Source organism: Amblyomma mixtum, chromosome 1, assembly GCF_055824585.1.
Source record: "Amblyomma mixtum isolate Tamu chromosome 1, ASM5582458v1, whole genome shotgun sequence".
In the NCBI taxonomy this organism is placed as follows: Eukaryota; Metazoa; Arthropoda; class Arachnida; order Ixodida; family Ixodidae; genus Amblyomma; species Amblyomma mixtum.
Genome location: NC_143012.1, coordinates 126884651 through 126911161, shown reverse-complemented (window position 1 = coordinate 126911161; position 26511 = coordinate 126884651). Strand labels below are relative to the sequence as shown.

At 53.2% G+C, this 26511-nt stretch overlaps 2 pseudogenes; one reads left to right on the top strand and one right to left on the bottom strand.

Moving 5' to 3' along the window:
- Nucleotides 1-26511, top strand: part of LOC149367578 (ADP-ribose pyrophosphatase-like) — a 246244-nt pseudogene that overhangs the window by 124873 nt on the left and 94860 nt on the right.
- On the bottom strand, nucleotides 331-7879 carry LOC149367582 (uncharacterized; annotated as a pseudogene).

The following is a 26511-nucleotide window of genomic DNA, read 5'->3' as shown; positions in this document are numbered from 1 at the left end:
GGAGGAGGAGGCTACCCTGCCTGAACCGCTCACCTGTTTGCCATTTTTGACGGAGTTGGCCAAGGAGCTGGTCGCGCCATTGTTGTCTTGGGAGCGGGCTCGCTTGTCCTCGCCGCCGTGTGGGGGCGTTGGTGGCACTTGACAGCTCTTGGCGTCCTTCCCGCTGGTAGGCGTCTGCCGTTTTTAAGCATCGCTGCCGATGGTGCTTGGGTGACATGGCTGCCTGCCCGTCCCGCTGGATTTTTCGCCCTTAGGGGCGGCTGGCTTGGTATGGCGATATTTTGCAGTGCAGTCCCGCGAGTTCGTGGCATCGGCACCACCACAAACGGCTCATTTTGGCTGACACTCGTGAGGGGTCCGCACCCCCTCTTCTACGGGTGCCTGCTGTCCACACAGGCACAGGGTTGGGTTGGGGCAAGAGTCCACGCGATGGCCGACAGTTCCGCACAAGCTGGAGGCCAGAATAGTGCGGAAATATGGCTGCACTGTGACAATCTCGGAGTTGTAGTGCACGTATCGAGGCCTCACTGTGCCGGAAAAGGTAAGCCTGGCCTTGTTTGAGGAGCCGAACTTGCGGATATCTGGTAAAATGCCGCTCCTCCACTGCACGCAAGGTTGGAGAGACTCAGACGTCTCTTGGTTGGCCACCGTAATGACCCCATAGCAGACGTCCTCTTGATGTTCTTTCAGATGGCCGGCGAGAGGCACATCTCCTTTGGTCGATTTGATGGAAAACTCGCCTTGCAGACGGTCTGCGACGGGAGCGTTCCGGGTGGTAGCTAGGATCAAATTTTGCTCCTTGCATAGGAGGAGGCTCAACTGGGGCGCGTTAGGCGCCCCGAGGAAAGCGCCGAACGCTGCACCGAGTTCGCTGTATTGAAAGGCGTCCCGGATGGCCAGTTATTTCCGGGGCTTGATGACGATGACAAAGTCGTCTTGGTTGAATTTTGGTAGAGGCTTGGGCCTCCATTTGGTCACGGGTTTTCGGCCAGCTTGGCGTGGCATTCGCCTCTACCTTGGCCTCTCGTCTGGAGCGGCGCTTGTTGTCCCATAGAGGTGGTCCCGTTGCGCTCGCCACCCGTGTCGTGACTGAGCGTTGCCAGCTCTCTTAGCGGTAGCGAAGTCTCCGAGTCAGGCGTCGATGAGACTAAGAAAATGCTTTATACAAAATGTACAGGGCATAATATAGTTCAACATCGGCACGGGGGCCGAGAGCTATACAACGCGACTGTTCTCGCACAGCGACGATCAGCGAGACACCAGCACGTCACACCATCATACTCCACTCGTGAGCAGCACTCGACTCACGGTGGGTCGGTCACTGGGTCACTCCGTCACACCTTCCAAGCTGCAGCGTTGGGGCTTATATAGCCTGAGGAACGGTGGTCCCTCAGAACTGGCCAATCCAAAGGCAGCACTCGATGGCAGTCCGAAAGGACCAATCAGCGATCGCGCGGGCCAACCGCTTCAAATTTTGCCGCGCGCGGTGGCGTCCGGGAGAGAAGGAATCTGGCGCCTCGCTGTCTGGCCTCTTGCGACAGGTCCAGGCGTGTTGCTTGCAGATGCTTCTCCTTAGGACTCCGCTGCCGTACGGCGCAGCATCGTGGCTTGTCAGGGAGCGTTAGGGCGCGTGCCTTGCGGCGCAGCACCAGGGCTTGTCAAAAGGGCGGCCGGTAGAATTGGAATCCGGGCCGGTTTCCCGGCATGACAGCATCCCCGCCATCAGATAAGGCGCCGGGAAGACGAGCTGCTTCCACGTGGCTCGGATGCCAGGCGCGCATCTCCGTCAGGCTCTTCCAAGTTCACGTCCAGTCCAGGTAACTTCACGAGCACCAGCTCCCACTCGCAGGCCAGGAGCTCTGTTGACCTCGTTGTCGCCAAGGCACCTCGACCAGCTTCGCTGAGGTCGATCCGATCCCCTTGCTTCTCGCCACTGGTCATGGTTGGTCGTTCTGCAGACTACAAAACCGACCGGCAAAAGGCAACACCCAACACAAGCAAGTGCCCTCTGTCTCCCATCAAACACCAGACGAAGCCATAATCCAAATTAACCTAACTAAATTGATGTCCCCATTTATTCCCGCTGCAACAAGAGGCATGTGTACGATCTGGTACACAAGGTTCAAACAACCATTTTGCAAAGTATCAACACATCAAAATAGCAGGAGCACTTAATAATCAACAATAATAATGAAAATCAGATTGGTCCCCTTGAAATCATTTGGACCGAAAACACACTACTGAGGAAGCAAATGAGGTCATTCATTTTTGCCCCTTTCTTCCTTCGAACATGATAGTTTGCTGCAAAGCGAGAGAAGGTAAGTAACGAGGAGGTCACTGAAAGAAGCGAGGCCTAGAATGCACGACTTAGAGCATCGGCGTTCGCGTTCAACCTTCCCTTCTTATAGCGGACAACCAGATTGTGCTGCTGGAGGGTCATGCTCCACCTCAGCAAACGGCCGCTTTTAGACGACATGTTACTTAACCAGGTTAGGGGGCAATGGTCCGTTTCCACAACAAACTTAGAACCGGAGACATAACAAGCCAGCTTCTGAACTGCCCACACAAGGCAGGCGCACTCTTTTTCAGAGGTGCTGTATGCCTCTTCCCTGCAACTTAGTTTTCGACTCAAATACAAAATTGGTCGTTCATGACCACTAGCACCTTCTTGGCATAGCACCGCTCCCATTCCGCGATCACTCGCGTCACATTGAATGATGAAACCTTTCGAAAAGTCTGGCGCCGTTAGAACCGGCTTATGGCTCAATGCTTGTTTCAACATTTGGAACGCATTTTCTTTCTTCGAGTCCCACGTCACCTTAACGGGCTCCGATTTTCGAAGCGCGTCTGTTAGCGGGCTGGCAAGGTCAGAGTAGTCTCTCACATAGTGTTGGTAATATCCAGCTAAACCTAAAAAAGCCCTTATATCCGTCTTAGTGGTTGGCCGGGGATAGTTTACAATAGCGGCTACCTTGATGTCGGAAGGTCTACGCCGGCCGCGCCCCACCACATGGCCCAAATAAGTCACCTCACCGCAACCTAGGTGACATTTAGCTGGTTTCACAGTGAGGCCTGCCTCTTTCAAACTGCACAATACAACTCGCAAGTGCTCGAGATGTTCTTCCCAAGTGTCCGAAAAGATGGCAACATCGTCGAGGTATGGCAATGCAAACTCGCCCAAACCATGAAGCACTCTGTCCATCAGGCTAGAGAAACAATACGGCGCGTTTTTAAGTCCGAAGCTCAGCATGAGTGGGCGGAAGGTTCCGAACGGGGAAACGAACGCGGCGCAACGGCTAGCCCGTTCCGTAAGGGGTACTTGCCAATAGCCTCGCACGAGGTCCAGCGTAGATATATAATTTGACTTCGACACCGTCTCCACTCTTTCTTCTAGGTTCGGTATCGGATATGTCTGATCTCGGGTGATCGCGTTCAGACGCCGATAATCGACGCATGGCCTCGGATCCTTTCCCGGAACCTGGACAAGTATCAGGGGCGATGTGTAGTCGCTCTCACTTGGCACTATAACCCCCCAGTCACGCATGCGCTGAATCTCCTCAGCCATGATTTTTTTCTGCACGGGTGAACAACGATACGGTTTACTGCGGATCGGTTGCTCAGATGTTAGCTCGATGTCGTGCTCTAAGACCGTGGTCTTTCCGGGACGGTTCGAAAAAACCTCCTTAAACTCGGAAACTATTCCCTTTAAATCCTCCTTTTGGGTGGTACTTAGACGCGCGTCCAAAGTCAGCTGTTCCAACATTAGCTCTAAACCACAATCTTTCATGTCAGCTGTCGTCAGGATTTCCGCCCCTTTCTCATCGGCAGCATTTATCGCCATGCTTACAATCGCGTGACGCTGAATGTAGGGCTTCATCAAGTTGCTGTGATAAATTTTGTTGGGCCGTCTCCCTAATTTCACTTCGTAGTTGGTATCGGAAAGCTTCGATACAACCTTCGCGGGTCCTTCCCAGTGAACCTCGAGCTTGTTTTTCTTCGACGGACGCAGCAACATCACTTGACTACCTACTTCGAAGGTGCGTTTTTTTGCTGACTTGTCGTAATATCCCTTTGACAAGATTTGCGCCGCCTTCATGTGCCTCTCTACAATATCTTTTGTTTTCCCGAGCCTCTGAAGAAGGTCGAGGACGTAGGAGACTACATTTGGGTCGTCATCACTGCCTTCCCAAGACTCTCGCAACATGCGCAGCGGAGTTCTAAGGCTTCGGCCATACACGAGCTCCGCGGGGCTAAAGCCTGTGCTCTCATGGGGAGCAGACCTCAAGGCGAACATAGCGGCGGGAATGCAGGCCTCCCAGTCACAGTGACGCTCAAAGCACAGGGCTCTCAATATGCGCTTAAGCACCGAATGCATTCGCTCTACTGTTTTAGATTGCGGGTGATGGATGTAACTGTGCACCACTTTAATGCCGCATCTTTCCAAAAAGGTAGAAGTTAGGCAGCTGGTGAAGACGCTGCCATTGTCGCACTGGATCTCAGAAGGGAAGCCGACGCGTGCGAACATTGAGAGCAGAGCGTCCACGACATGGGAAGAATTTAGCTCCTTAAGTGGTACCGCCTCCGGGAACTTGGTCGCGACGCACAGGGCCGTCAGAACATACCTACACCCGTTCGTTGATTCCGGCAAAGGACCTACAATATCAATTACCAGTCGCCGAAAAGGTTCTGTTATGACTGGCACTAACTTCATCGGCGCCTTCCACTTGTCAGTGGATTTGCCTACTCTCTGGCAGGTTTCGCAAGATCGCACGAATTGTTCGACATCCTTCCAACAATACGGCCAATAAAACTCCTGAGCCAATCTAGCCTTGGTCTTTTTTAAGCCAAGATGCCCTGCCCACGCATTTTCGTGCGCGAGTTCCAGTAACTGACAGCGATATTTTCGAGGGATCAAAATCTGCTCATATTTGCGACCCTCCTTATCGGTGTAGCAGCGATACAATAAGCCAGATCTCTCGTAAAATGAAACCCTCTTTTTCTCCACTCCCAGTCTGACGCTCTTCATCAGATCGGCTATTGAGCAATCTTGCTGCTGCTTGCGAATGAGCGTTTCCTTTTCAACTGCGGCCAGCTCCTGCCAGCTGGCGGAAACCGGAGCGAGTATGGAGCCCGCGTCGCCTAACTGCGGCGTCGTGTCTAGATCGCGGCTAGCAGTGCACGTATCACTCTCAGTCTCGTCCAAACCGCGCTCTCCCAAGCCAGTCTCCGAGCTCTGCATCTCCCGTGTCTGCCCGCCACTCAAGTTACCTTGATCGCTCCGCGTGCCGCACGGCTGTTCGTTCACCGACTCAAAGTCCAGTTCCCTCGACAGTTGGCGCGCTTTGGATCGCGTGAGGGCCATGTACGCCACGTCGGCAAAGAATGATTTGCCCTGATCCTTCAGCATCTGCTCCGAGCTATTTGAGAACAGTTAGGGAAAGTGCTCCGGAAGGGCGGCAGACACAGCGGCTTCTGTGTTAAGTTTTCCAAACTCTCCTTCAATGATGACCGCTGCGATCGGTAAGCAGACACTCTCATCCTCGGCCACTTGCCGTATCCAAGCGCATTCTCCTATAAAGTCACTAGAGGAGACGAAAGACGGGTGGACGACGTCCATAGTTGCTGCCGAGTCCCGAAGTGCTCTGCACTTCTTGCCGTTTACTTTAATTTCCTGCATATATGGCTCCAACAGTCGCATGTTTTTGTTTGTTTCCCGTATCGTTGCAAAAGCAACTTTGTCTTGGCAGTTCGCCGCGATGTGCCCTTGCTTTTTGCAGTTGTAGGAGATTAACGGCTTCCGTTTTTCAAAAGAACGCGTCGCATCGTTTCGCTGCTTGGGACCATCGCTAGCATTCTGAGATGCATTCTGCCCTTCCTTCACAGTTTCTTTGGTAAGGGACTCGTCTTTCCGAAACTCGCGACGCTTGATTTGCTTCCGTTCGTCGGGCTTCCTTGAAAACCCGTCTCTCTTATCAGCTTTTTCTACACGCACTGCCCTGCTGTGCAAGCTGCGGCGGAGGTAATACTCTCCAGCTAATTCTGCTGCCTTGTCTAGCTTAACCTCCTTTAGCCTATCTTGCAGCCAGAGCTTGACATCCTCATCGATGCAACGGTAGAACTGTTTTAACGCGATGCATTCGACGACTTTATCGCGGTGGTCGTAAACCTCTTCGCTTTTCAGCCATTCAACCAGGTCGGCTTTTAGACGAAACGCGAAGTCAACATGTGACTCCCTGCCCTTCTGTGCATACCGGAACCTCTGCCGGAAAGCTTCGGGCGACAGTTTGTACTTTCGCAATAGCGCCTCCTTCACATCACTGTAGCTCTCAAACGCCTCTTTCGATAAGCAAGTTATCACGTCAGATGCCTCCCCGGGAAGCAAGGCTAACAGATTCTGTGCCCAGAGGGATCGCTCAATGTCATTCCGTTCGCACACACGCTCAGATTTAACGAGGTATTTAGCCATATCCTCGCCGACTACAAAGGGCGGCAGTTGGTCGCGTATTTTTGGAGCGTTAGAGGGAACCGTCGTCGAAGCAAGACTAGGCGCTGGCGAGGTTTTTCGGAGCTCCAGCTCTTTCATTTTAACCTCGTGCTCTCTAAGCGCCTGGCGCTCTCGTATCTCCTTTTCTTTCATTTCCTCCTCGCGACGTTCCTTCTCTCTCTTTTCCTCCCGTTCACGCCTTTCATTGATATCAGCCCAGGCCTCTTCGGCTTCCTCAGCCGTCACGTCCGCAGTCCTAGTAAAACAATTATATTGTGTTCTTGTTCTGTCTTGTTTTTTTCTTCTTCTTCACTCGTTGTTGCTTGTAGTTTCTTCTTTCTTCTTAGTAGGTCCCGTTTCCCTGCTTCGCCCAAAGAACCTCTCGATTCCGCCGGATTAACTGAGAACACTTTTAATTAACACTTGATTGCAACAAAAAGGTACAGTACAGTTATAATGATGACAGCAGCATTGAAAAGAATAACTGAGCTGAGTCGCCCCTGGGCTTAGGACAGTCCGTCGTCCTAAGCGAGCATGCGGGAGGAAGTCCGTCTCCTACCCAGCTCCGACCTCAACTGCCGCCCGCTCAGAGCTCGCGGCCGTGGCTGGGCTACCACAAAAACCATGTATTCGTTCAGCGCTCTCATATTACCGAGGACGCTTTCCCCCGGTTTCGGGGAATCCATGTACCGCGGACGGGGCTGGGCGCCAGCGCGTCTGGGCCTTGGTCCGCAAGGTTAGGATACCCATCCCCGCGGAGAAGCGCAAATTTACGACCAGTGGCTGCGACACACGGCAAAGAAAAACAACGCAAACCCAGGCACCTAACAGATGTGCGAGGTGTGGTCTGTCGAAGGCGTCCGGAGCCCCGCACATGCGCGAAGCGGCGCCGTCTACGGGGACACACGACGCCTTACATGTCGGTGCTAGAACGAGACCCAACTAAACCAGTTGCACACTCAATGCTCACTCCACGCAAAGTGCGAGTTCACCCGCGGAAACAAACATCTCAAATGCGGGTGATGAACGCGCGGTCCGTCCAGGGGGCCCGCTCCGCACGACAAACAACAGACAAACAAAAGGTCCGCCCCCGAGGGCACGCGGCACCCCGCCGACGCGGCTCGGGGGTACCGCTGTACGAAACAGAACTCGAAACAGCATACAAAAGACAAAAGTTTCCTCCCCGCCCGGGACGCCCGGCATCCCGGCGAAGCGGCTCGGGGCGTAACTGTATAAAAAAAAACACAAGCAAAAGAAACGCGTACAAGCGGGTGCAAGCGACGACCTTACAGTCCTCATGACCTCAAGGATCGCATTCTCTCTTTTTGTTGAGCCCAAATCAATGCCCAACTCCTCACAAATTTGGAGAAGTTCTTTAACCTTGTAACTCTCCATCATTCACACTGCCTCTTGCTGTTTGCCCTTTTAGAAACTACTTGCCGTACACTACTATATCGCTACTAGTTCGGTACGCGCAAGAATTTCACACACTGCCTTGTTTACCCCTTCAGCATCCCTTGGTTTTCAAAACACTCTTCCTAGGCTTGAAACACACAAGGTTAACGCAATGCTACACATTCTTTCTCTAAGCTACTATAACCTGTGTTAGAGAAAGTCTGGCGTTTGAGGAAAACTTCAGGCACTCACCGCGCCGAGGTAGCTGATGTCGGTCGATCCCATAGCTGCCATCCAATGTTGTGGCATAGAGGTGGTCCCGTTGCGCTCGCCACCCGTTTCGTGACTGAGCGTTGCCAGCTCTCTTAGCGGTAGCGAAGTCTCCGAGTCAGGCGTCGGTGAGACTAAGAAAATGCTTTATACAAAATGTACAGGGCATAATATAGTTCAACATCGGCACGGGGGCCGAGAGCTATACAACGCGACTGTTCTCGCACAGCGACGATCAGCGAGACACCAGCACGTCACACCATCAGACTCCACTCGTGAGCAGCACTCGACTCACGGTGGGTCGGTCACTGGGTCACTCCGTCACACCTTCCAAGCTGCAGCGTTGGGGCTTATATAGCCTGAGGAACGGTGGCCCCTCAGAACTGGCCAATCCAAAGGCAGCACTCGACGACAGTCTGAAAGAACCAATCAGCGATCGCGCGGGCCAACCGCTTCAAATTTTGCCGCGCGCGGTGGCGTCCGGGAGAGAAGGAATCTGGCTCCTCGCTGTCTGGCCTCTTGCGACAGGTCCAGGCGTGTTGCTTGCAGATGCTTCTCCTTAGGACTCCGCTTCCGTACGGCGCAGCACCAGGGCTTGTCAAAAGGGCGGCCGGTAGAATTGGAATCCGGGCGGGTTTCCCGGCATGACACGCTCAAGCAGACGCAGAAGATTTTCATTGCGGATCGGGTCCGCGGGCGCCGATTTGGGTTCCGCAGTGACGGGAACGGTCGACCAAGACATGGCGTCAGGGTCATAGCCGTGTTGCAGAAGCGTTTCTGCCATCTTGCCGAAAGCGGCTCCCTTGCAGCCGAACGCCGGCGCAGCTGTTAGGCTTAGCGTCGGCGCCGGAGGCGTGAAGGAAACCTCGCTCTAAAATTTGTGAAAGTGGGCCCACCTAGATGAAATTGGTGTCCACAGATGCCGATGAACTTGCCGAATCCAAAGAGAGTGAAATTGATGGGGGTCCGATGACTTGAGCCGTGGCTCTTGCCAAAAAATGACGGAGCCGAAGCGCCGCACGTCCGGCAAACGCCGGCTGCCCCCTAGCGCCCCGAGTCTATGGAAGCGGCTTGTTTTGAGAAAATGCGCTTAGCTGCCTCAATTGGTAGGTGGACGCCACCGCCTACTCACAGTACGACTGAGGTGTCCACTCACCCAGTGCTACTCAGAGGCTATTCGCGAAGACGCACGCCTCTGAACCCCGGGAAGTGCGACTAGAATTACATGCGCAGTCAAAGGCACAGTGATTCAGTTCCTCTTCTTGCAACGCCATTCTTCTTGCAACGCCTTGCATCGCCACTCAAGCAGACACATAGGTGCCCTCAACATTGCGCTGGCGCGACGACAATGTTCTCCAGCCCCATGATTTGTACTTCTTTCGTCTTTGTTTTTCGGGCTGTTCTCATCGCGTGCTTGCACAAAGCCTACAGTAGTTAGTAAACTTACTTGTGGCGTTCTTCCACTGCCCTTAGTGGCAATGTTTTTCTTCTTGCCAGCTATACCGAACGGTAGCCCGTAGCGCGATTGCGCGCTGAGCGTCGTCTGCTATGCCACCATTCACTTTTCTAGCTACTCCCGAGTATCGGCGCCACATCCTGTGAGCAGCTTAGACTTTCTACTCGGAACCTTCACAAAGGTTCAGAGCCTCTACCACTTAAAACCTGGGGGTTGCGGCCGTAGAATTGCTTTCCCACTAAAAGTAGACACGCTGTAGTGGCGCTCTTCTTCCGGATCTTCTTTTAAATGGCACAGCGGTGCATGCTGCAAGTTGATAATAATGACGCACATAATTAAGATAGCTTTCACCTAGCAGCTCCCTAGTTAGCGGGCCGTGCAGGTAAATTTAGACACACGTGAGACGCAGCTGCTGCTTGAAGATTTGTTTTTCTTCTTTTCATAACATCAGCTCCTAAGTTGGGGGAAAGCGGGCCCGTACACTAGTGCAGCCCTTTGTCAAGTGGATATGGTATTTGAAAGCAGGAACTTTTTTTTTCAGTGTGTCATGTCTAGTTTACAAAAAGAAAACAACTTTTTGGTGCCCTTTCCCTGTTCTGAAGACAAAAAAATAGCGATGGAAGTACCTGTTGGCTCAAAAGCGCCTCATTTACTCATAGCGAGCTAATAGACGTGGTTGACACGGTTTTAAAACATCTTAATGTGCCCACACGGGCAGGCTGCTCTGCAGGAAGGGTTCTTCAGAAGTCCTTGAATTTTAAAGTGACAAATAAAAAATTGGCTTTTTCGGTCAGCGTTACATAGTACACCCACTTAAGTTTTGGGAGAAAGACGTTAATATGTCAGTCTGGGTCACTGGAACGCATGTGGAACCTCAGTACTAGCAGCTGCTGATGCCAATTCGTTGAAGGGCAATGAGTTTCACGTAGTCTTCTCTTGACGACTCTCCCTCCCCAGCTTCAGCTGCACTCCTCTCGGCGCTGCACCTGGCGCACTTCCCTATGCTCATTCCAACCAGTCGCTTTCATGGCTGCTGCTATCTGAGCCAGTCAGAATGCCGTGTGGTGCCTCTTACCCCGCGACTGATGGCAAGGAAAGAGAGCGATCGCCTGTGGACGCCATGCTTACGAATGGCGGTGCACCAATGTGCTGCCGCAGTGCTCTTCTTTTCGTGTGCACTTTCTCAGCCAAGTTAGCGAGTTGAAACGCTCCCTGTAATTTCTGAAATTTTCTTCTCAGTCCCAAAATAACTTTTGTACTTTCAAAATACCATCCCGAACCTCCTTTAAATTACTGCAACACTTGCTTAAAAACAGTTACAACAATACTAAAATATTTGAGGGACTATATGTTGTCATCCTTGACCCTGATTTCACGAAACAGCTCTACCTTTCACAGTCCAGCAGACGACTTATTAGGGGAAGCACTGTGGTGCCAGTAAACTCTGGAGCAACACTTTTGAATTGGCTCCGCTTCGGACAGCCGGATGTGAGCGAGAAGCACGCCTGCCGTTCCATTTTAGCTGCGAACCTAATGCATTGCTTCAGTGCAGACTGATCTTATCGTTTAGTCATTTTGCACACTACGAAACTTTATTTTTTACAACGAATAGCGCTTAAGATCAGGTTTCAAATTTCCTGTGAGTACTTCTTAAGATTTCATCTAACGCCGGTTTTATGATGTCTTCTTCCCGAAGGTGTCGAACGTCAATGGCATCCTTGGTGCAAGGACGAGGTCTGGAAATCGCGTTGATGAAGATCTTTCGAACGGATCAATTCGTCTTGCCAGGCGTAAGCAATTAACTTTACTTGCCACGGTTTTTGCTTTCTCTCGCAGGTCAAATGACTTAATTGGTGATTTAAAAGCCAAGTATAAAAGAGTACTTCGTCACAAAAAAAGGCTTCTCTTGGGCGGTAACATTTAAAGTCGTTAACCAAATGCGCCACTTTCTGACTGATCATGTCGGTTGCCGGCTGCAAGGTCATATTGTAGACAAACTCATGTGATGCATGCCAGACGTTTTGCCGATCGCTCTTTCGACAATCGAGGTCCCGAAGTGTGAAATACCGCAGAAATGGTTGGAAGACGCCACACGATAGGTGACTCAATGCCAGAAAAAGCTGCACTCATTTTCGCTATAACCGCCTCTCATCAATTAGGCTGCCACTTATTAAAAAAGTTACTTGTGAGATGTAGGTTTGTCCTTAAATAGTGGACAGGTAGAACGTTACGCAGATGACGAGAACCATCCCATTCAACATCATCCTAACCCTGCAGGGCATAGGCTCCTGCGGCAGCATCTCTTACGCTTGCCTTCCTGCCGTGCCCTGCCCATGTCCGCCGCCATTTTCTGATTCCAGCTAGGATCCCATTAACTCGCCTTCGTTCTTTGCCCTACTCTGCCCCTCTCTCAACATTGCACCTTTCTAGCTCACTGCGCTGTCTTTGTATGCATGCCTGTTCATTAGCCTCCAAATTTCTGCCCCGTATATGAGTACTTGCAAGATGCAACTAAATGCTTGTGCTCGTGAGGCATATTGGTAAACTGTTATTGACGAGGCAAACACACTCCGCCATATTGCTGTGTTTCTCCGAGCTGTTTAACTCTGATGTTCCGGATCCGCGGTCACCACTCGCCATCGCTAGATGCATTCCCTTCCCACTTCTGTTACCTCCCTGAGTACTGTAGAGTTTGTCTTCTTTCTGTGACTGCTGAGTTTTCTTTTAAAGGAATGAAATTGCGCAAATGTATTGAAGAAGAAAACGCAAGAGACGTGAGGACAGGACACAGCACCAACTTCCTTTTTATTTCTGAGACACCAGCTGCCTATATACCAAATGGAATCAGTTATCAGAGGCAAACCCATGCGCACTCAACCACCAAAAATCCAGCTGCCGAAGCAAAGAGGAACACCGCCCCTATCTTATCTTAACGAGCAAACCAAACCAAAGGAGATACCGCAGGAAAAAAAAACGCTGCGCCAGGACGGCTGCAGAAGAGAAGGCGAGGCCAAGCCTACGAACACATGCGACACTGCACGCGCGCAGACAGCTCAACACACAAATAACACACATGCACAGGTAACACGTATCTCATGGCAATGCCAGGTCATGTATAAAACCATAAAAACCATGTGAGTATGTGTTCGTAGGCTTGGCCTCGCCTTCTTGTCTTCCGCAGCCATCCTGGCGAAGCGTTTTTTTTTTCCTGTGGTATCTCCTTTGGGTTTTTTTTTCTGAACGATCCAGCGCAAAAAACACAACGGACAAGCAAAAGGCGGAACACGACGGACAGGAGCGCTGAACTTTCAACTTTATTTTGGAAGTACAGATGCAACGTATATATGCAGCCATGTCAGGGGGGCGTACCACACAAATAAAGCAAGAACAAGTGGAATCTACAACGTCATGAGGTCTGGCGTTTTTTCCCTGTTATTTTCCCTGTTGTTTATTCTTGCCTCCATTGAAACTTCACCCCTTCACGTGTTATTTTAGTTAAGATCTTTGGTTTGCTTGTGTCGCTTGTCTCTTCATGACCTTGTAGATTCCACTTGCTCTTGCTTTCGTTGCGTGGAACGCCCCCCTGACATGGCTGTATATATACGTTGCATCTGTACTTCCAAAATAAAGTTGGAAGTTCAGCACTCCTGTCCGTTGTGTTCCGCCTTTTTCTTGTCCGTTGTGTTTTTTGCGCTGGTTCGTTCAGAATCATGTTCTACCAACTAGCCCAACAACAAGTGTTAGTTTTTTTGCTCCTTAATATGAGATAGGGACGGTATACCTCCTTGCTTGACAGTTGTTTTTTTTTTTTGCTCGTTGAGTGCCCATGGGTTTGCCGGTCATGCCTCTGATAATTGATTCCATTTGGTATATAAGCAGCGGGTGTCTCAGAAATAAAAACTAGTTGGAAGTTTGCGCTCGGTCCTGTCCTCGCGCCTCTTGCGTTTTCTTCTTCAATCCCTTTGCGCAATTTTATTCCTTTAATTCCTGTTATGAACCAACTGGCCCAGTCGAAAGTGCTTATTGAGTTTTCTTTATAATAATGTTTATATCCGTCGATCTGCTTTTTCTGTGCAGGCCCTCAATCATGACCTACTTTTACTGCCTTGTTATCATTAGCATGGTAATGTAATTAGCCAATCTGAAATCACCCTGGTGTCATGCATTACATTTTGAATACGTCCTCTAAACACGCGCTGAATAACAGTGCAGAGATTGGGTCTCCCTGCCTGACATAGTTCATCACTTCCCCTGTGACCTTCCCGCTTTTCCTGCAATGCATCTCATTCTGACGCCTTCTCTCCACAACTAGCTAGTCTGCAAGGTGTTTGGCTTAACATTTTATTCTCAAGCACAATTCTCCCACTTTGAAAGCAAGCGGCGATTTTTATTTTCCACCTTTCGTTTATTTCCTTCATCTTTCACCAGCTACCCTCATGGCTTGGTGATTTAAAACACGTCCGCTATAGGCACCCTGCACCCGCCAGGCACCGCCACCGTCGAGGCTGCGTTCGGCTCCCCCGCGCGGCCAGTTCGTCATCCCTGTCAGGAAGGCTCGCCCCGCGACTGCGAAGGGATGGCGTCTGCTAGCGGCTGCCGCTGTTCGTGGAGGCGTGATTTCGACCTATTCATTCATGTGGATGAACAATTCTTTCGAGGAGCGAACGTCAGGAAAGGAAAGAAGCTTTTTGAAGCAGGCGATGTGCACACTGTGAAAGAGGTGGTGTCGTGCGACGGGAGCGAAGTAACAGCCCGGTCCATTGCGCAGACAAGCATCACTGCGCCACCGAAAATGACCACATGAACGCTAAGAAATATTTTTATCTAATGCATGTCAGCGCTGCACTCTCACTCAATTTCTTTTTATGTAGCTCTCTTCCAGTAGACAGCTTTTAGCCGCGAGCTGCAGTTGCTAGGCAGGCAAATGTAAACACGCTGCTGCTGCTGCTGCCGATACCGTGTTTTTGGAGCGGTGTGAGACGCTCCCCAAAACGAGCCACCAGCAATCCTGGGGTGTTCGTGCATTTAGAAAGGCTTAACCTCAACTTTCAAGCACGGCCAGGCGGAATAACATTGAAGGTAATTAGAAAACTCCACTTTCTGAGCGAACGGAGCAAACCTGGCTTCCTAACATTCTCGTTTGCCGCACCTTCGGTGTTCGATGTGGACTACCCTGTTCAAACTACGTCTTGAAATGATGTGCCCATTGCGTAATCTGCCACTCACAGTTTCTCTTTTTTTCAGCAACTGTGAGGCCATTATCGGTACAACACGTGCGTCAGTATTTTGGTGATAAGAAATGTCCAATGAACGAGCTTTTGCAAGCAGAAGAGAATGCAGGCTGCGGCGAAGCACATGTGCGCACTGAAACTCCTCCGGAAAACAAAACTTTTTGACTGGGATTCTGCAAAAAAGGAGTACTCCGGCTATTTATGCAGCATTCTTGCAGAAAGCTTGTGCTCAAAAAGCGGAATGTCATTGCAAGTTTTGCTTAATTTCTACGCATTTAGTACATGTGCCCTGACTCCTCGACATTAGGATATATGGTTATTGTACTAAATTATCACCGAGTCGTTGAGACGTTGAGGCAAAGATTTATCAGGAGTATGTTGCCGTTGCCCCTGAAAACGTGCCTTTTACTGTCGAAAAAGACGCTTGACGACAAGGAGCAGAGGAAGCGAGCAAGGATTCTGCGCATAGCTGGAACTAAGGTAAAACGCAAAATTTGGGCTCCTTCCTAAGGTGTGACTGCGGGCGAGTTTCGGCGTGGCTTTTTAACCCTACATAATGTTGACAGCCAAGTCAGTGACCGGAATTTGTGGGTGCAAGAAGAGAGAAGGGTTCCCAGAGAGCCATTACCATTCCTCCGAGTCTGCTGAATTTGCCATGAGTCAAAAACCTGTCTAGGATGTAATGCATGAGTCAATTAAGCGTCTTCCACATGGGTTTGTCCATTGTTTGACCGGAAACCGCACGCGAGTGTTTCCCGTCGCGAAGGGTGGGCCGTCTCTCAATGTGGCATTGGAAATCCATAAAACCTTGCCCGAGGCGAATTTATACATGTATTATTGCATCCTGCAACACAGAAGTATGCCCTGCTGTTATTATCTGCCATTTTGAGCTCGGAAAGTAGGCGCACAAATGCTTCGCGACGGCGCGCGCAACATAGCGAGATCTGTTGGACCGCCCCCGCCTTCCCGACAGGGACGCGCGCGCCACTGGCGGCGGCGCGCGCGTCGCGCTGGAGTTAGATACGCACGGTACCTATATACGCCAGAAGCTTGGTTTTGGGTAGTTCTTTTGAATTCTTGTATACATAGGGCAAAAAAGACAGAAATGGCTCAAGACCGACGCTGCATAGCCGTGTTCTTTCACGGCGAGCACAAGCCGGCACTTAAACATCTGGTGCAGCTCAGCAACTACGCCCGTGGATTGAGGGGCCTACTGATCACAATCTGCACTTTTTCGAATTTCAATCAGCAGTCTAGGCCACGAACAAATATGAGCCCGTTGCTTGTAAACGCATTTAACTCCGAGTCGATTTTAGGCACAAAAAAGATGCTGCCGTGAGACTAAATTGATAATCAAAAGTGGTGTTCTGCTAAGCAGCCGCCCCCACTGCAACAAGGAGTGGGCTGGCCTTCTGCGTCCAGGAAAACTTTTGCAGCTTGTCTCTTATTTCTGAACGGGATATATGCAACGCAGCAAACGAGCTTGCGCTCTTCTTCATTCGCTTTTGTCTTTATGGGTTTCTAAGTGGACACAGGCCACCACCCACCGCGGGTTCGAGCTTCGCGCGAGCCAAGGGCCCCGATCAGCCGTCACCACACACACACTGGGACACCGATGCGGTGCACTCAACCTCCGCTGGGAGGAGAGCGATTCGCCGCAAAGAAATAAGCCTCCAAGTTCACAAAGGAGACGTTTATTCACGTCGTCCTTCAGCTGATACACACACACTCAATAGTCACCCCGTCCCGGGGGCGCGCGAGGAGCAAGGCTCCGCTGCGCGCACGAAGCGACTCGAGTAATGCGCACCGCTAGCACGCCGCTGCAGGAGAATGTCCCCGCGGCAGTGCTGTGATCTCTCTCTCGTGTCGACCGTTGGGCCGGTTGCGAGAGAGAGTGGGCAATCAACGCAAGGTACGCCTGTCGGAGGTCGCTGGACCCCGCTGGACAGGCTCGAGCCGCTGCAGGTCAGAGGACACGTGCGGGCGAGCTCGAGTATATGCACTGGTCCGAGCGGCAAAGGCCGGCAGGGACAAAACAGTAGTGTACGCACCTTACGCTGTCTCGGAGGGATCTCTCTCTCTGGGCCCCGCTCGGACGGTCGCGCGGCGCGCGGCCGCCCAAAGCGGGGTCCCGAATTCCGGCCAAAAGGCGCCAATGGCAAAGGCCCTTGGGGAGCCGGGGCGGAGCTGTGGCTAAATGACAGTGATTAGTCACCCAGCCGCCTCTCCACCGCCTGAGGCGGGGGCAAGGGAAAGAGGAGAAACAACGCGGGAGGCCGGCTAGCCGCGCAAAGGCGACGGCGGAAAGCCAGATTCCCACATCCCCCTCTCCTTAAATGCCCTCCTACCCATCGGCAAAGCACGCGGCCAAATAAAGAAAAATCAATACACAAAAAAAATTAGCTACACTTCAGTTCCAAAACTAAAGAAATGAATACACACAAAAAAAACTAGCTCCTCTTCAGTTCCAGCCAGAACAACGTAAGAAAACAAAGGAAAAACAAGGCAAACAAACAAACACTGGCATACGCTTCAAGAAAATCAAAACAGCTTGCAGATTATATACACGGTACACAAGAAGATGTGAATTCAACTGTACAACTATGTGACAGGTGGATGTCAGCCTCAAAGTTCGATGGCGCGGCCCAGTAGGCCGGTCGGCGACTCACCGCTCGCAGACTTCAAGTTGAACGTGTTGGGAGGACCGACGACTGATGGCGGTCTTCTTTCCGTTGATGTAGGGTGCGTTGATGACGACGGGGCCGCGGCAGAGCACTGACCTCGCGCCCTTGGACACGACATCACGTTCGGGCACAAGACAGTTAGTGCACCCCTTTCACGCCGGCTGAAACGGGCGAGGACGTTCGGCGGCGTCCAGATGTGTAACCTTGTCCACAGCGAGGCGTCCTTCTCATCCTCGCGCTCACGCAGAAGGACACAACGGCACAACTCACAGGCGTCGCCTTGGCTCATGGTTACGCGCGCACACAGTCATAGCCACAACCACGCATACACCGGCGCGTGCGCGGACGCTGGTCGGCGACAACGACCCCCCCATCAGAAGCGTCCAGAGGCGCCGCGGCGAGGGTCAAAGGGTGCACTTTCCGCCCCCCCATCGCCCCAAACGCCCCGCCAACTTCCCCTCCATACGGGCCGCACAAAACTCGCACCGCGACACACGGCTCCTTAACGAGCCTGCCACCCACAGTCGGGCCGGAAATGAGAAAATGCGCGCTGTACAAACGACACCTAATGCATTCCTTCTGTAAGATAAGAGCAAGCACGAGCTGGCTGAAGTTTCCCTATAGCCTCGTATACATGGAGCCCGACGTTGCGGGTCGGGTCGGGGTGCGCCAGATGTCGGGCTAACCAGCCCGACCCCACCGCGTTTACATGAACGGGTTTTCTGTCGGGCAGAGATCGTCGCCACCCCTAGCGTCGAGCAAGCAAACCACACGCATGCTAGAGGAGGAGGAACGCGCGGACGAAAAGTTCCCTTTCCCGACTGCTGCTCTTTCCGGTCGGTTGGTTAGCCCGTTCGCGTGCGCGCTCTCTTCGAAGCCGGCAGCGGCCCGGTTTGATTTACAATGGGTGTCTCCGCTGCTGCGTTGAGCTTCATGTTATGTTTGAATCACCTCTATTTCATGGAGATTTTAGTTTCATGGATGAATGGGCACAACATGGTACTTGCCGTGGCGATGTACCGTCAAAACGTTCGCTTCCGAAGCGTCACGTCAGAATGGTCTCGTTCAAGACTGAGCGACGACTGGTCCGATCCGAACAGCTCCTAAAATCCGCGAATTACACTGGAGGTCACACAAGGACGACTTTTTCAATATTTACAAGCGTAAACCTTTTCTTCATGTTCTTCCAGCAGGTGCGCAGCTGTTCCCATGTAAAATTATTACCCATACCGCGCATCTCCCGCTCCAATTCTTTATATACGTCTTGATTTCGCTGTCGCTTGCTGTCGAGTGCGTCGCTCAGGTGCGCGCTCTATCTTTCGACAGCAGCGCCATCTTGCTTCTGGCCGATTTCTCCGCCATGTTGGCTTGGGTGGCCACCGCTGCAGTACAGGCAGCGAGTACTCACCGCGCTGTTCAGCCTTATCCGAGTGTTGATTTTTGCATGATTTTAACCTGCAAAGTGTTGCACTGTATGCACTTTGCAACTGTGAACAAAATGGCCCGTGCTTCGGCGAGCAGCAACGCGGATGTTTCCCTGCAAGTTGTGCCGAAAATCGACAATGGAGGTGCGCTTCTACGCAAGTGTGCGAAATTCATTTAACGGCTTTCTGGTATCTATAAAGGAGACATTTATCAATGCGAGCACGAAACTTGCTGAGCGCTTCTATGTTGTAGTTATAATTATAAAAGAAAAACCTATCCGTTCCGGGCTAACAGCAGTGTTGCTGTCAAGCGCTCAAGCGGTCTGCCCTGCGTTGCGCCGGTGACACGAACAGATTGAAACTGCGTTCGACCGCGTCTTTCACTGCATTTTCCCTCTGCACTGTCCTAAAAAACGGTACTTTCTGTAGTGCTACATGGAGAAGGCACCGCTGGAGCGCATAAGCGCACAGAATTCTGTTGCGGCTTTTGGCTTTGCATAAATTTCTTGATTACTTCGTACTAACGGTAAAATAACTGGCGAAGCTTGCAAATTTAGGGTGGTCCACTCTTAGCGTGAACATGCGAGTGTGTGACAGCGCTCTTCAGAGCGCCAGTGCATCCGTCGGCGCCGCGCGTCGAAGCAAAGTGTCGCAGGAACAGAGGAAACTGGATGTGGAGCTTCGCGTCGTCTGACATTTCGCTAAACTCGGAAAAGGATGTAGTAGAGAGGCACCTGGCCTTCGAACGCGATGTAATGTATACACTCCAAACTGATGCACATGTTGTGACAGTTCCTGAGGGGTGTATCTGTTTGGTCCGTCTCGGGTGCGGCCTCTGATTAATGCCGAAAGAGCGAAAAAGTGCGTGCGTGTGGTCGGGTGGGCACTGCGTGCCTGTTGACTGCACGTCCCTAATAGGCACATTTTTTTTTTAAACAATCGGCACTTTGCATTATGGCGTCAGTTGACAATAGTATTTGGTCGAAGCATGAGGTGTCACGATGCAAGGCGGACACGTCAAAGCTGCGGCCTTGAGTTTTTTAAGTCCTGCTGGTTTATCGAATATTTACTGCAAGCAAACAGCTGTGGCATTTGCGCAATGCATCATGGCTTTCAAGTACTGTCAAATAGCTATGTTTACAGTGCCGTTGTCGCTATCAGTCGCCAGTATCGGCAGTTATTTATTTATTCAGAACACCCTAAGGGCCCAGCAGGGCATTACATAGGGGGGGGGGGGGGGGGGGGGGACGGATGAAAAAGAAACAAGCGTGTACAAAAATTTTTACAGAAGAGCTATAACAGAAATGTTTCACGCAACCCGCAGTGCTGCTGCATCATTTCCCCGAATTATTACTTATGTTTTGATTTTGCAAGGTTCAGAGACGACACATATCTTAGCGACATCAGCAGTAGGTGCTCGCGTGTAAGGTATGTGTAGCTGAAACAGCCCGCAAACGCACTGCCGCCGTGGCTCTCTGTGTTCTTCACACTGCTCCGCTTCAAGCCGCGTTCGCTTCCTGTAGTTGTTCGAACAGCAGACGACTGCGCGGTGGTTTCCCGAAGCCCTCGTTTCAGCTTAAATCGCACATACACCCAAAATACAATAAACACGGAGAACCGCAGAGAACGCACGGGACGCACGGATACCGCCTTTCCGAACAAGCTAGAGAGGAGGAAAGCAACATGGCGGTGTTCGGCGCGCATCTGGAAAAAATATCTCCGAGTTCCTGATCAGCGCCAGCCAGACCAGAGAGAAGGAAAGAGAGGAGGCAGAGGAGGCGCTAAGCCGATGCGGCAGCGTATATATGTTCCTTCCAGCCGGGTCGGGCAGAGTCAACCCACCCCCTGCAGTCGGGCTGGCGCAGCTCGACTCGACGGTCCCTTAGCTCGACCCCCTAGCGTATACATGAGCCCGACAACCGGTTCTCGGCCCGACAGCCCCCTTAACCCGACTTTTGTCGCGCTCATGTAAACGCCCAGTATGTACAAGTCGGGTAAAAAAACTGAAGGCTAATGCTGACGCATGTTGCCTATGTACAATCTCGGTACGCTAGAACGAAAACAGACGTACAAGCAGGAAACGAAAGTGGCTAGAAACTGACGCAAACAAACAAATAAATAAACAGATAAACACAAGGCTGGAACTGAGCATGCTGCAAAAACAACAACAAAAAAAATTATCACACCGTGCTTCGCCTAGGTAGGGCCTGACGAGAAAGCTCGCCAGCTAGCTGAGGCTGCGTGCCTTCGGTTGCGGAAAAGTCCGCCGTCCGGCATTAATCACACCGGTGACCGTCGCCTCAGATTGTACCGGTGCTCCGTACGCTTGCGTTCCGCAGCACCAGTTGTGCCTTTGCGCTTGCCTTTGATACCAATGGGTACCGGCGCAAGCTCCTCAGACCGTGACGCGTAGGCCTTCAGGTCTGCGATGTGGGCACGGCTGGTTTTCCCCGTAAGGGGATCCTCCAGCAGGTACGCGAGTGGCGACCAGACTCTGACCACTCGGTACGGACCAAGCCACTTAGGAGCGAGCGAGGCTGAGAACCCCTTGCTCGCATCGCTAAGAACGTGGTTGCGCTTCAGGACAAGGTCACCCACCTGAAAAGTCAGGCGGCGGTGCTTGCGGTCATATTGAGCCTTCTGTTGGGCTCTGGCTGCCGCCAAACTCTGCCTTGCTCTGTTGAGAGCCCGACCAAGCCGGTCCCGAAGCGTCGACGCATAAGCAGAGCAGTCTGCCCGCGTCTGCTCATCCCCGAGCTGGCTCTGCACGACGTTTGACATCGGATTAGCCAGCTCCCTCCCGAAATTGAGGAAGACGGGAGAGAAACCAGTTGAGCGATTCTCAGCTGTTCGGATGGCGAACGCAAACTCGCTCAAATGGTCTGCCCAATCCTTTTGACACTCGGCAAAGGCCGCCAGCATTGGCTTGAGCGTTCGGTTGATTCGCTCGGTCAAGTTGGACTGGGGGTGGTAGGGTGAAGTGGTGTAGTGCTCGATTCCGAGGGAACGGCACGTGTTACCGAACACCCGAGCGGTGAAATAGGACGCATTGTCCGTGATCAGTCTTTCCGGAAAGCCGAACCGACAGAACACTTCCTGGAGTTTATCCAGCACCGCTCGTGCTGACACTTTCCGAAGGGGGTACAACTCAACCCATTTGGAAAAGTGGTCAGCGACTACCATCAGGTAAATGAACCCCTGCTTGCTCCTGGGGAAAGGCCCCATCAAATCGCAGGTGGCCATCTGCCACGGACGCACACTGTCAATTGGTTTCATCATTCCAGGCGGCTTGCCGCCCCGTGACTTCACCGCTTGACAGACATGGCAGGAACGGCAATAGCGGAAAATGTCACGCTTCATGCCAGGCCACGTCACCGAATGACTCAGTTTTGCAAAAACTTTGGAGCCACTCAGATGACCGGCCAGTGGTTCGTCATGAGAGAATCGCAAAAGTGCGCCTCTCAGACTTTTGGGGATAACCACCTTGAACGGGTCGATGGACTCGTCATCGGTGGCTATGTATTTCAGCACGAGCCCGTCATTGTCCAGCAAATATGAATCCCCGGGGTTCGCCGCGACACACGCTGGCTTCTGCCCCCCTGCGCCCGCTACAATACAAGTAGCGTCACGGCGCTCCGTCTCCCTGAGACCGTCGCTCACCTCGCGACAAAAGGGGTCATTTTGCTGGGCTTTCAGTAGCTCTTTACGGCTGAAAACGATTCCAGTCATCCCAGAGGGGAGCGTGGTCTCGTCCCCACTCAGGTTTGCAGCCAAAATTTCCTTTCGCGTCGGCAACTCCGAGGCGCTCACGAAGAGCTTCGCCTCTCGTCCGCTTTGCGAAGCGCTGCTTGCCTGGTTAGCGGAATGGGTTAACCCGTTTGCGGGCTCCCCATCCTTGCCGCGCGGCGGCTCGTCCGCTGTTTCGCCCCCTCCGCCTACAGGCGTCAAAGCGCCGCTGGCGAGTGGGGCACGGGATAGCGCGTCAGCTACCACGTTTGTGCTCCCCTTTCGATACTGCACCGAAAAGTCGTAATGCTGTATCAGGAGAGCCCAGCGCGCCAGCCGACCCGCAGGCTCGCGGAGCCGCATCAGCCAACTGAGCGCACTGTGGTCTGTCTGCACCACGAATTGCGTTCCATCAAGGTAGACGTCAAATTTGCGCAGTGCAAACACGATGGCGAGGCACTCCTTCTCGGTCACGGAATAATTCCTCTCCGAGGGCAGCAAGGAGCGGCTGGCAAAGGCCAGCGGTTGCAGCACGCCATCGAATTCCTGTAGGAGAACTGCTCCTAAACCAAGATCGCTCGCGTCAGTCTGGACTACGAACTGTCTGGTCAGGTCGGGTAGCCTGAGCTGCGCTGTCTCGGCAATGGCACTAGCCAGGAGGCGAAAGGATCGCTCTTGCTCGGGCCCCCATCGCCACGCTGCAGTCTTTCCCAAGAGCTTGGTCAAGGGTGCCTGCACGCGGGCACAGGACGGGATGAACGACCGATAAAAATTGGCCATTCCCAGAAAGCGGCGGAGGCCGCGTACGTCCTTGGGCGCGGGAAATTCGAGTATGGCTCGAAGTTTCTCCGCATCAGGCTCAATGGAGCCCTCGCCCAGCGTGAACCCTAGTAACTGAACCCGGGTCCGCGCTATTTGGGCTTTCGCAGGATTCAAAGTCATCCCAGCAGCCCGTACCCTCTCGAGCACGTCGGCAATGTGGCCTAAGTGCTCATCGAAGGTTCGTGAATAAATCACGATATCGTCCAGGTAGCACATGGCGTGGGACCATTTCGCTTCCCCCAGGACGCGGTCCATGAGCCTCTGAAAAGTCGCAGGACCATTGCAGAGACCAAAGGGCATACGAGTGAACTCAAACAGCCCTCTGTGACACGTGAACGCGGTCTTAGACCGGTCAGTGTCAGCCATCTGGACCTGTAGGTAACCTTTGGAGGCATCTAGCGTGGAAAAGTACCGCGCGCTGCCCAGGTTTCCTACGATTGAGCTGATCGTCGGGAGCGGATAGGCATCCTTGCGAGTCAGCGCATTTAGACGGCGATAATCCACACACAAACGGTGGCTGCCATCTTTCTTAGGCACCAACACCACCGGAGACGCCCAGGCGCTGGACGAGCGGCGGATAATGTCCGCCGACAGCATCTCATCCAGCAACCCATCAATCACCTGCCTTTTCGCAAGGCTGACGGGTCTAGGGTTGCACTTCAAAGGAAGCGCGTCTCCAGTGTGGATCTTGTGGCTCACTAAAGTGGTACAGCCAGGTTGATCCGTGAAGAGCTCATCGTACTGACGCAATAGCGCTGTCAAACGAGCCTTCTGTGTGTCATCCAATGTTACCGCACTGGCGGCCAGCGGATGTGGTGCCTGGTCGTGCCGCGCCGCTCGGTCCCAATGGGGAGGCTGAACGACGGAACGCTCGACACAAGGGCGTGGCCCTGTCCGCTGAGCGTGGCACTCTCCGAACGCCTTCACTGCGCAGGCAGATACTGACGCCGGTGGGCTAATGAACGGCTTAAGCTGGGAAAATGGTCCGTCGCGATAGCCGCCATTCGCAATGTCCACCACGATCCCGGTTTTCAGGAGAAAGTCCCGTCCGAGAATCATGGGCACACTGAGCCCTGGGAGATGGATGAAACGCGTGCGTCTCGTCCGCTCTCCCCATCTGACAGTCAGCCTCGCGGCGCCAGCCGAATGGGCCACGCCTTTCGCAAGGTTGAATGCCGTACGGCAGTCCCGCAAGCGCACAGAGTGCTTTTGCAAGTGGGACAACACCTCTTCACCGAACAAGGAAGCGCTGGCTCCCGTATCCAGTAACGCCGAAAATTCGCGGCCAGCAATGGTGACCGGAATAAACGGCGCGTGCGCATTAGCAAGGCAGCTTGCTCTGTACGCAGAGGGAATTAGCAGAGATTGGGCCGGTGGTCCCTTTACGACCGACCCCCGCCTCCGTTTCCCTGCCTCGCAGGAGGCCTGGCTACGGTGCATTCTCTTGCTAAGTGGCCCCTCTCTTGGCAGCGGAAACAGCGCACACCGCCGCGAGCTTGGTCGCGGGACAATTGCGCCTCTCCCTGCCTGGGTCCGCCCGCTGCACGACCAAAGGGTCGGCCGAGTCGGGTTTCCCCCTCCGCTGTGCGTTGGAGCGCTTGGCGCCCATCAGCACGCGGCTCGGAAAACGGTGCAGCGCAGGCTGCCCGTCTCCCGTACGAGTAGGGATCGAGAGCTCTGTCGCTCAACTCCCATGCCTCGTTTTGCCCGTTAACAGCTGCAAAGGCAGGTTGTGCGGGTGGTCGCCGGTTGGGTAAGGGCAAGGCCCCTCTCCATGCACAACGTGGCTCAAGGGCCTCGCTTGCCGGCGGTGGCGGACGATAGGCGCGCGCGGCGAGAATGTCGCCTTGAATGCGCTTTGCCTCGGCGGCCAGCTCCTCCAAATCTCGGAATCGGCCGCCGCGCAGGTAAGCCGAAAAGGTCGGATGTGCCTGCCTGATCGTCCTTTCGACACGCTCCTCGTTCGAGGCTCTGGGCTCGGCGATTGAGAAAAGGTCTTCCATCGCACGAACATACTCTTGCAGCGACTCATCCGGAGCCTGAGTACGGAGCTCCAGCTCTCGCCGCATCCTACGCTCGTAGTCAGCGGGCAGGAATTCGCGCAGGAATGCTGCACGGAACTCCTCGAGAGTCGCTGCCCGGTGGCCGGAAAGCCGATGCCACCGAGCTGCCGTGTCAGTCAGCGCTGCGGGGATGATGTGTGCAAGCACCACCTGCTCAGTAAGACCCATAGTTCTCTGATAATGGGTGAGGGACTCAAGGAAATCCCGGGCACTGAGTAGGTCATCATACCCGCGGTATGTTGGCATGGGCAACTTGACCGCGGGGTGAGACAACTTCGGCGTGGCCAAAAGCGTCCCAACAGCCCCTGACAGCGACTGGATCATCTGGGCAGCACTGGCTAGCAGCGCCTGCGCTCCGGCCTCAGTGGAGGCTTGGGCGGGCTGCACGAACGAGGGAGGCAAGGCTCCTAGTTCGATGAGCGGCGCGGTTTCCGCAGGGAACCGGGCCAGCGCCTCGCCGTTCCCAGAGCAGAATTGACTGCTCGCGGGGCACGGCTGCTGCTGTTCGAAACTGCCGGTTGCGGCAGCGTGACACGAACTGCTTTCGCACTGGGCGGAAAGCGTGCACAGCTGAGGCATGTGACCAGCGGATGCACCGCAGGGTGCTTCCGATACAGCTCCAATGGGAGCCGCGTGGTCGACATTTTGGGTTGTGGCGCCGGAAACCCCAACGGGGGCCGCGGCCAACCACGGTGTCTGGCTATTCGAAGGAACAGCAGCCAGCGGATCAAACGACGCTACAACTCCGTAGGGAGCCGACATGTAGCTACCGAGTGCCCCGCTGGGGGTAGACATGGTGCGCAAGCGTGATCGGCAAGGCGACCTGCTCGGCTAATGTGTCATCAAAGGCGTAAGCGCCAATGACTTAGCACGTTGGGCGCCAGTTGTGGGTTTCTAAGTGGACACAGGCCACCACCCACCGCGGGTTCGAGCTTCGCGCGAGCCAAGGGCCCCGA